Source organism: Trematomus bernacchii, unplaced genomic scaffold (assembly GCF_902827165.1).
Source record: "Trematomus bernacchii unplaced genomic scaffold, fTreBer1.1, whole genome shotgun sequence".
Taxonomy (NCBI): domain Eukaryota; kingdom Metazoa; phylum Chordata; class Actinopteri; order Perciformes; family Nototheniidae; genus Trematomus; species Trematomus bernacchii.
The window spans coordinates 2,018,216-2,028,370 of NW_022987593.1; positions in this window are offsets into that span (position 1 = coordinate 2,018,216).

A 10,155-nucleotide genomic window follows, 5' to 3' on the forward strand; every position below is an offset into this window, starting at 1 on the left:
TTGCATGCGACTCTTTTCTCATCGTTTGTTTGTTTTTTAAAGATTGTATTGGAAGTATTTTCCGTCAGGTTGCCAGGTTAAAAAAAACAACAGATTCTACGAAAGTAAACTTCTCATACAACAGCTTTCTTCCATTTGGCAGGTCTTTCAGTGAGTAGTGCTTTGGCAGTTCTCCCTCGTGTGTGTGTGTGATAGCTGTTTGCTGAGTTTCAGGAAGGCTCACTTTGCCAGCGGGCCTGAAACAATAGAGCATGGTTTTCTCAGCTTGTTGCTGCGCAGTGTAGGCCTTCGCTTGCGAGAGCGAGAGGGAAAATCCAGACTTGCCATCTCCTGCTTCTCTTCCTCCCCCTTTTTCTTATTCTCCACCTCCTCCTCTCCCCCCCTCTGATGACTCAGAGAAATGTGCTTGGCTCGGCTCCTGCTGCCAAACGCAAACCGAAGTCTGATGAAAATGGAGTGAAACTGACAGAAGATTCCTGTATAAGAATTTGGCTGGATTTAGGCCTTAAGCTATTTCAGATGTACCGGGTTCAAAAAAAGCAATACAAGGGAATGTTTTTTTGAAAGAATGGGTTAATATTTCTATACTTCATACATGTGTATGTGCCTGCGCTGTTGTGTTGGAGTTGGTTGTAGTCGGCCAGTTGCTGCCAAGCTCAGTCGCAAACATCGTAGCAGTTTCAAGGCTGTGGATTCTTGAGAGAAATGGCTGATAACTCTAATAGGTTAATGTGGATTTGTGCTGTCTGTTTTTATGCTGTCTGTTTTAAATATAACATACTTTATGTTTTACTGTTGGTTATTATCTTTTTTCATTGAACTTATGTTAAACATGTTATGACTGTCACAAAATAGCATTCTAAAAATAGAGGTCTTGAAACAGCTTTGAACTCAGGTGTTGCATCCCATTTTTGTCTTTATCTGTCAAAATGTTGGACTGGAAAGTAGTTAATTTAAAATAATCCCCCTTATTTCAAATGTCTTTGGAAGGCTTTACTAAAGACTGAGTAACCAATTGATGGAAAAATGAACTAAATACATTCATTATATGTTATTTACACATTTGAGATGGATTAACTATAAAAATGGCTAAATAATGAAATAATTGTTCAGAACTATAAACTCATAAATTACACAAACAAGAACATGGAGCAGGATTTTTAAATGTTTTTTTCTTGTTCCCTTCTGAAATTAAAATGACTGATAAGATAAACATTATTAATCTCCAGCAAATGTAGGTGTTATAGCAACAAAGAGTAAAACACAGGTCAGGACAGAGAAGGGTTTTAAACAAGAATACTTAGAATAACAAAGGAACACATTGAATTGACAGTATAAAATACATTTAAAAAATGTGTTAACATGTATAGACATACAGTACATCATTTAATATATTACATGTATATACATTTGAATGTGAATCTGCAAGTCATACTGTACAGTTTGTACATAAACTGAAGGTGGATTGAGGTTTTATGAGTGGATGTTAAAGCCTTGATTGTGGAGCCTAATGGCTTCTGGTACAAAAGATTTCTGTCTATTATAAACATTCAAATCAAACCACTCGTGAAAAGAGAGCTGTTATAATTACCATGTAAATCATTACTGTGTCAGGGTGAAAAGAAAATGAAATTAACTTGGCAAAAAGAATCGTGAGGTACTAAAATGAAGGCCAATTGCTTATTTGCTTTTCTCTGGAATTATATTTTCACCCCAGGTACATTTATCACTGTCAGTTAATATTCTCTTAATATAAATAATAGTTCAACAACTAAAATAAACTTACACTGTGAATCATGTAAATATGAGTACATCGATTAACAGGCAAACACTCTTTCATTATTTGTTATAATAACCAGTAACAATATTAGAAGTGAAAATTAAAATATATATGAAAATCAAATCCTGTTTAAAACATGTATTTATAATTTATAAATGGTTGTTTTAAGTTAAATAAGTAATAAACACAGGGCAATACATTTAATTGGGTTTGAATTTTAAATAGTTCCAATAAACAACATTTAACAAGTATTATATAATGCCATAAATGATTTATTGTCCTTAATTGTAAATAACAAATAATAAAACTAGTGATTTTAATGTCATGTTGATTAAAACAGATTACTCAGACTAGCTGTATGCCAGCAGCATTTTATACATTTACAGACTGACCAACTATTTAATTTCTAGATTAATTATTATGCTTGTTGGCTCTTATAGGAACACTTTTTAATGCATGATTCTCTTAACATGGCTAATCGGTTGCCCTAAAACATTCAAATGGAAACTTTGGCATTTGTATTAAAACGTTGGCTTTTCTAAGGAGCTCCATCAGCACTTGGACTGTTTGCTATCAGTGGTGTGAAAGTGTGTTATGTACATCTGATGTACTTTTCTCTTTTGTCTTGTGTAATTTTGTGAGCAGCGAATGAGACTCTCTGACTCCCCTCCTCGTCCCTCTCTTGTTTTTTATTGTTTCAACTCGTCTTGCTCATTTTCTTTTGCTTACTTTATCTCTCTAAACTGTTGCTCTTCTGAAAACGAAACAGTTTAGCTTTTATTTCTGCTCTATTATATCACTATCTTTTTTAATTCATCACTGACCTCTGTATACCTCGAAAAAAACCTAACCAAAATCCCCTGATAGTTTCTGTCAGAAATATTAACTCCTTATCACATCCCCACCTTTAGGGAGGCTGTACAATCTTCAACTTTGTGAACATATTTGGACAAAGCCCAACAAAATATAATATGAGTACTCAGTGCAAACATATGGTTAAATGTGGTAATAATAGTGCAGCAGATCTTTTTTGGCAATGCTTTACAGTGTATTGGGTTTAACTGTTGGCTGTTATATATTTGGCCAGCTTTAATAGCTGCTCTAAAGCTAGCATTGTTTAGGGGTCCCCCAGGGCTTGTACATTGGCCCTGCACAGTTTCTGCTCTGGAAAAGCATCTGCTTTGTGCTCAGCTCTGAAGTATCATCATTCAGATCACATATCTAACCACTATACTGATCTTAATAGCTTTAGCCCACGGCCCTCTGATACACAGAGGACAAAACTCACAGAGACACTATCACACAAGCTCAGTTGGTCACTCTCTTACAAAGGACACACACACACACATACTCTTGACTGTATACATATGATTACACACAGATGTTCCATAGATAAGATACAGTATAAGATGTTTGTGTGTGTGGATCTTTACATGTGTGACATCACTTTCCAAGGCTTGATGGTCCACAGGAAATTAGTTTTGTGCAAACTGGTGTTTATGATGAACCTTTAGTTGGCCTATTTGTTTTATATGTGTTTTAAAAGGCATGCTGGAGCAACTGCTGTACACAGTGTCACACAGCTAGCAGAGCAGTGCAGTGCAATATTCAATATGTACTGTACATATACGTATGGAGGCAGACAAACCTGTGTGTGCATGCATGCCTTAGACAGTAGCACAGCGACACTTTGATTAAAACACGCCTAGAGACTCGCATCAAACACCAACTCTTTGTCCTTCAGGGTGTTATCACACATAGTAACATCTCAGGCTCAATCTTCCTCTCTGATGCCCTGAAAAAAGGTAAAGACACCACAAGTAAAGGTATCAATCACTTAAGTTGCTGGTATCTTAATATCTCTTTTTCCTCCATTCCAAGCAGTTATCTGTCTTGTTAATCTGTCAGACAAAAAAAAAGAAGAAAAGAGACCGAAACACAGGTTGTCTTGTCAATCAGACTGCACATTGGTTTGCTAAGTAAACTCCTCTGAGGTTAGCGTACCTCAGGTCTGGGTAATGGATGGATGCTAGTGGGGCAAATGCAGTCAGTGGATAAAGATCTATTAAACTACCATTAAATCTTTGAACCCTAAGCATTTCGGGACATGTTCGGCTCATGTTACATTTCACAAGGGCCTCTTTTTTTATCTGCAATATTGAAGTTGTGCATCTCAATGGAAACATCACAGCTGGACGTAGAACTCAAAGTGTCTTATGTGCAGTATAACACACTTTATTTGACTTCAAATGTAATACATTTAATATTTACATATTCCTAAATGCCTGAAATTGTAACCAATATTGGAAAAGAATGGGGGCTCCACATGCTTTAGAACTACTTACATTTTTACAACGTTTACTTACAACACCACACTTCCTCTCCACTCTGCTCCCTGTTAACAGCTTGCAGTTCAGTCAAAGTTTGCTGATTTTATTTTTTTCATCCCAGTCATTCATTCTCAGCTTTCCAGTTGGGGTGGAAGAGCTCAAAATTGTACGTTTTTTTTAACAGGATCTGGTTCGTGCAAAAGTTTAATTGTTGGCGCACATGGCCTGGATGACTTGATGCCACATGCTGGATAGGAACGTAGGAGGAGTCTTTGGTGAAATTATTTCAGGGAAATTTCTTTGTGACTCACACTAGGTTTGGTGCTGGCTTGTAGGGTTTGGTGAAGTCCAACATCCTCTGATCTGTTCCTCATACTGTCTGTAAAGGAGGGAGGGAGAGTCAGTGTGGGGAGACAGGTTTTAACCCCCACCCTTTGTAGTCACATGCAGTCTGGGTGACACTGAGTCATCCTTGCTTTTCTAAGCTCTCCTCTTTCTTATTAGTATTCTGCATCATGCCTGTTCTCACCCCACCCTGCCAGTGTTAGGAACACTGTACTCTGCGCTGTAGGTCTCCTCAGTCCCCTGCAGGCTTTCTTCTTTAAATCTGGGTCAGGACCCAATTGAGGAGGATAGAAATGTGCCTCAAATACTCTGAGAAAATTGCCATGTACAACTTTGCTTTTTTTATCAGAAAACCTAAAGCCTTCCTGTACCCTTGCTATGTTAGGATGAAATACACTGTAGCCTGTAGAGATGTCATTTTTCATGCCAAGGGAGAGAGTTGCACCATTTCTTCAGTACAGAACTTCTAATGATGCAACTCATGCTGCAGATAACACAATAGTCTGAAAAATCTGTCTAGATTCACAGATAAAAATATGTTGAAAATACAGCATGTACACAGTCACCATTTACTGTGTATAGGTCAGGACTTTGTTGGTTTTCATCCAGTTCAGGAAATGGAAACTATGTATTTGTAGTATTGCTCGTGGTTTGGTTTCAGTCTTTTATTCCAAACTGAAATGTCTCAACAATTATTTTATGAATTGCAAATACATTTTTTTTGCAGACATTCTCAGACAATTAATTCTAATGGCATTGGTGATCACATGACATATTATGTTCTATTACCACCAAGAGGTTTACAATTGCGGTTCTGTTTGAAATGTCTCAACAACTATTGGATGGATTGCTAAGACACTTGATAAGGATACATTGTGATAATGTTGGGAATCCCCTGACCTTTCATCCTGTGCCATCATCAGATCTAAATGGATGACATTCCCATCGACCTAGCTGTACTTTTTGGTTAGATCCAATAAGCATTGTTATTGATTTAAATTAAATATTGACTACCTGCATTATCAACCAGTCATTTTCACAGTCCGAAACTCCAAAATAATGTCCTTGAAGGTCCAAATCCATTCCAAAGACTTTCATTCAACCTTACATCACAGAACTACAGAGACATCTCCACATTTGAGAGGCTCTAACTTGGGGGCGAATGAATGAATGACTGCCAAATATCAGAATATTAAAAAAAATGGAATGAAAGATTATTAGAATGCTAAAGTTAGCATTTAGCTTAAAGCATTGCTGTCCCTTAGTACACCCTCACAGGGCAGCTTGCTAAAATAGTAACATCTGGACTGTATTACATGAGAATACACACTCCTGGCACATCCAGTACATTTCACTTCCAACTAAAGCATTAAAGCAACATTTTCCTGAGTAACATCTCTTATGATTAAATATTTAATTTCCGTAAAAAGAACTGTAAAAAGTAGAAGTGAGTTGCCTCTCGCAAGAAAGATCTCGAGGTAAAATGTGCATTCATACCCATATCTTTATAACCTAGACCATGATTGAAGGGCTCTGCTTACGCTGGGCCTTAGCCAATGTAAATATATGTTTGGCTGTGCCGCCATAGTTCATTGAGCTGAGTGAAATATCTGAAATAACTCTGAGTCACAACTAAATCACTATATCACTTTATCAAGCGCAGGGAATCTTGACATGTAACATGTTGTTACCTGACTTGGTTGAAATGCTCTTTAATTTGAAACATCATTATAATTGGTTTGTAATACAGTGAAATGTATATAAGTCAGGGTGTATTTTCTTGACAGCCGATAGCAAGAGAACATGCAGAGACGGTTACCCTACACGAATGGATTTGGCAGCAGAAGCTTTTTGTGTTTGAATATTAGTCTTATACTCACAGACGGTTCCACCAGGGATCGCTCCTACAGCCCTATGCTACAGCCCTTAGAATATCACAGAAGATTTGATGAATCTACTTTTTGACTGACAATCTTTACCCCAATGCTCAGAGGGAACAATCATTCACAAAATGGGGCTTTTCCAGATGAATAAGCTCAGCTGAATTCTTTGAGAGGCCTATTACGTTGATTTCATGCCCAATTTCGTTTCGTTAAGCTGTCTCTCTTGGTAAAGGACTTTAACTTTAAAACCAAGCAGCAAATGACCATTACATTCAAACGTTAAATTAATAAAGAATTAAGAACTCACATCGCTAGTATTGCTGGTTGAAAACAATTGCCAGTTCAGAAATCTTTGAACCATAAGAATAAGGGGCCATAAAGCTGACAGTGAACTGTTTCTTCATGAACCTATTATCCCAGTCTATACATGGCACACACACTTGTGTGTGAGGCAAACTCTGTGACCCGCAGAGAGATTCCTCCTATGTAGACTGCTGGTGTGAATACTGGCATAGTGCCTAGAGAAAACATGTTTTATACGGCTGTCATGATAAACATGTTCAGGCAACATGGTGGAGATCTGGAAATTCTCCTAAAGTAATACATCGGAAAAGAAAGAGCAGGCTTTCACAAAAAATAGTAGTGAAAGCCTAAAGAGTTTCTCCTCTTTGTTTAGTTGCCAGCCAGAAAGCAAACATGTCTACACTATCATTTTCCTTTTCCCATTAAGCGTTATCTAGATCTTTAGTTAAATGTGCACTGATGCAGTTTGAATGACTACACAACTTATCTCAGACTCCCACAGCATGTACTGTACAATAAGCACAGTCACTTGGCTGATTCTTTGAAATGCTTTACTTAGATGTAATTTTGAGGTAATAAGCTATCTCATACTTATTTTCATTTACTTGCTTTCTGAGGGTTTTGTTAAAATATATTTTTTGTCCACCATTATTAAAGAGCCCCACCCGAACCAGTCAAAACATTGCTTACAGGTTAATGATTTAATAATACAAATATAATTAAATAACCATTTAGGTAATTGTGTGTATTAAATACTTTATCAACTGTCTGAATATTTATTTGAATTGGTTTGTTTGTTGGTTTGAATAAAAAATGTTATACAGGTCTTTTAACCTAATATGCATTATTCACATGGGGTAAGGCAGCTTTTACTTTTTACATGTTGAACATTGACATGCTGAACCTACATGTTGAAATGTGGGTTTGTTTATTTAGTTCATTATAATCAGTTGTTAGCTCACAGAGATCTGTTTAGAATAAAACACAAGAAAATAAACAAAATTGGAAGAAACTAATGTTTTTTAGTATTGCTAGTCAGTCCGAAAAAATACAACGACATTTTAAAAAGCTTAGTCGACCCATTCTTTTTTCAACAGATTATTTATTCTAAATTGTGTAAATAAGCCAGTTAAAAGTCACCCTTGACCAGAGCAAAAGCCAGTGAGTGACCGTGATGGTGTGTCATGTGGGATAAAAAAGGCAACAGAGGGCTTTTTTGAGGAAGGAAATCATAGTACTTCAAAAATACATTTGGTTTGCTCGTATGGTTTTGGCCATGACGATCTGGTTCTGCCTGGAGATTAAGAAGAGGGGGAAGTTACTGAAGAAGAGAAGGAGTTTTTATTAAGATTGTGTGTGTGCGCTTGTGTATTTGTGTTGAATGGGGCTTTTTGTTCCAACGTGACTCACCGTGTTCAAGCCACGGTTGGTGCCTGAAGCGAGAGATGTAGGGAGGGTGAAAGGCACAGAAGAAAAAGAGTTGATGTGGTTAAGTCATTAGGAGACTGCTTGTTTGGTTGCTATGTCAAGCTCTGGCCTACTTTTTTGATGAATCAATAATCCAAATGCCTGACTGTGAAAGACACACACAGAGTAGGATCTATCTTCTGGTCTGCCTGGCTCCAGATCATTAACTGTTAGCTAACTCCTCCAAAGATTCTGTGTGCTACCATGGCTAAAAGTACATTCGATACATTAGTCAAACCAGATGGTGCATGTGATTTCTCATTACCGCTTTCACATTTGTCAGCTAAATAGTTGACGTTCATGAACCTTTTGTCATGGTTCTCATTACTCTGTAAAAACACAAATTAATTCTTAGTTGATTCTTAGCAAACCACTTTTTCGACTGTGTTTGTTTATAAATCCTGGAGCTATAATGGATAGCCTCTCTCTGCACTGTAACAACTTTCCTCCACATGTTCCTGCAACAAGTTTAGTAATACCATTATGTTACTTTTGCAGTAAAAAAAAACAAGTTTAACAATCGGGAAATGACTTTAAAAAAGTATATTTATTAACATAATTTATTTCGGATAACCAAGTTTATGTTAAGTTTGTACTTTTCACCCTCTCAAGTAATACATTTTTTACGTTTGTATAATTACAGAAAGTCAATGACAGATTGCATTACGTTTTAGAAGCTAGTGGAATAACAGCTTGTCCCTTCAGGACTTTGGCTCTCTAAATTCATGTTAAAGTGTTATGAATCAAATGCCCACCACCTGTTGCTCGCACACGTCACCAGTATTTTTCGGACACCACTCCTTTGCTCCCCAACACTCAATGTCACCCAAGTGTGAAAGAAACCTCCACTTGAGGCCCACCCATGACCGCCTCTCAGGAGCTCTTCAGGAGGTGGTCACGCACTTGTTGTCCCCTTCACCCCTCCACTCTAGCACGGTTTACCATGGATGTTTCAAAACCATCTGACCTGGTTGTGCTAACGGGGGGCTATTTTGGGAGAGGGATGGCAAAACCGTCTGCTACTTGCAACGGCCATTAGGAAAAAAAAGGATTGCAAAGAGGGAGCAGGGGTCCTCGTGTGTGTGTGTGTGTGTGTGTGTGTGTGTGTGTGTGTGTGTGTGTGTGTGTGTGTGTGTGTGTGTGTGTGTGTGTGTGTGTGTGTGTGTGTGTGTGTGTGTGTGTGTGTGTGTGTGTGTGTGTGTGTGTGTGTGTGTGTGTGTGTGTGTGTGTGTGTGTGTGTGTGTGTGTGTGTGTGTGTGTGTGTGTTCACAACCAACCATACCAGGGACCACGCTGTTGGGGTCATATGTCGCTGTAGGCCATAGGGATTGCTGTTGAAATTGGAGATTTCGTACTCTTGCAAAACCCAGACAGACGCTTAAGTTTATTCTCTGGCAACTGCTTGTTGTCATTTCAGCCTTTCACCCATATCATTATTAACATCTTGCTCTTATAGAAGAGAAAATAGGGAGTTCTGCTTACTGTCCATCAAACTATGCTCACTTTATGTGGGAAGTCGGTATGATTTGCACAGACTTGCACATCCAGTTTTCACAAGATGTCCCTACAGTTTTCACAGCTTATGAACATTTTTAAATAAATGTATCCCATCAGCTCAAGGCAGTTGGCAAACAAGCCACCTACCGCTTTTAACAGAATATTGAATTATGCATTTAGGCCCGTGAGGAAAGAGCCTGATCAACAGGTTTGGCAATGGAACATGCCAGCGAGTGAGCGTGGCATCTCTCTCTATTTGCATCTGAAACATCATCTCCCTCTGCGGGACTTGACTAATGCAAGCAAGGAATTGTGTGATGGTCAAAGGCATGAGTCATCATGCTCCATGCTTTTAAGGTAACTTTGCACGTATAAAAGTTGTATGATTGCTCTAGTTCTAATATTGGTTAAAAACTGAACAAAAACTTTAAGAAGAACTGAAGAGTTTGACATTTTCTGAAAAGCCTGCATGCTCTTGATTCATGTGCAGAATTGTAAAAGTAAATGTACATTTCGCTGCCTTCAAATGGATCATATTCCACTCCTGCAT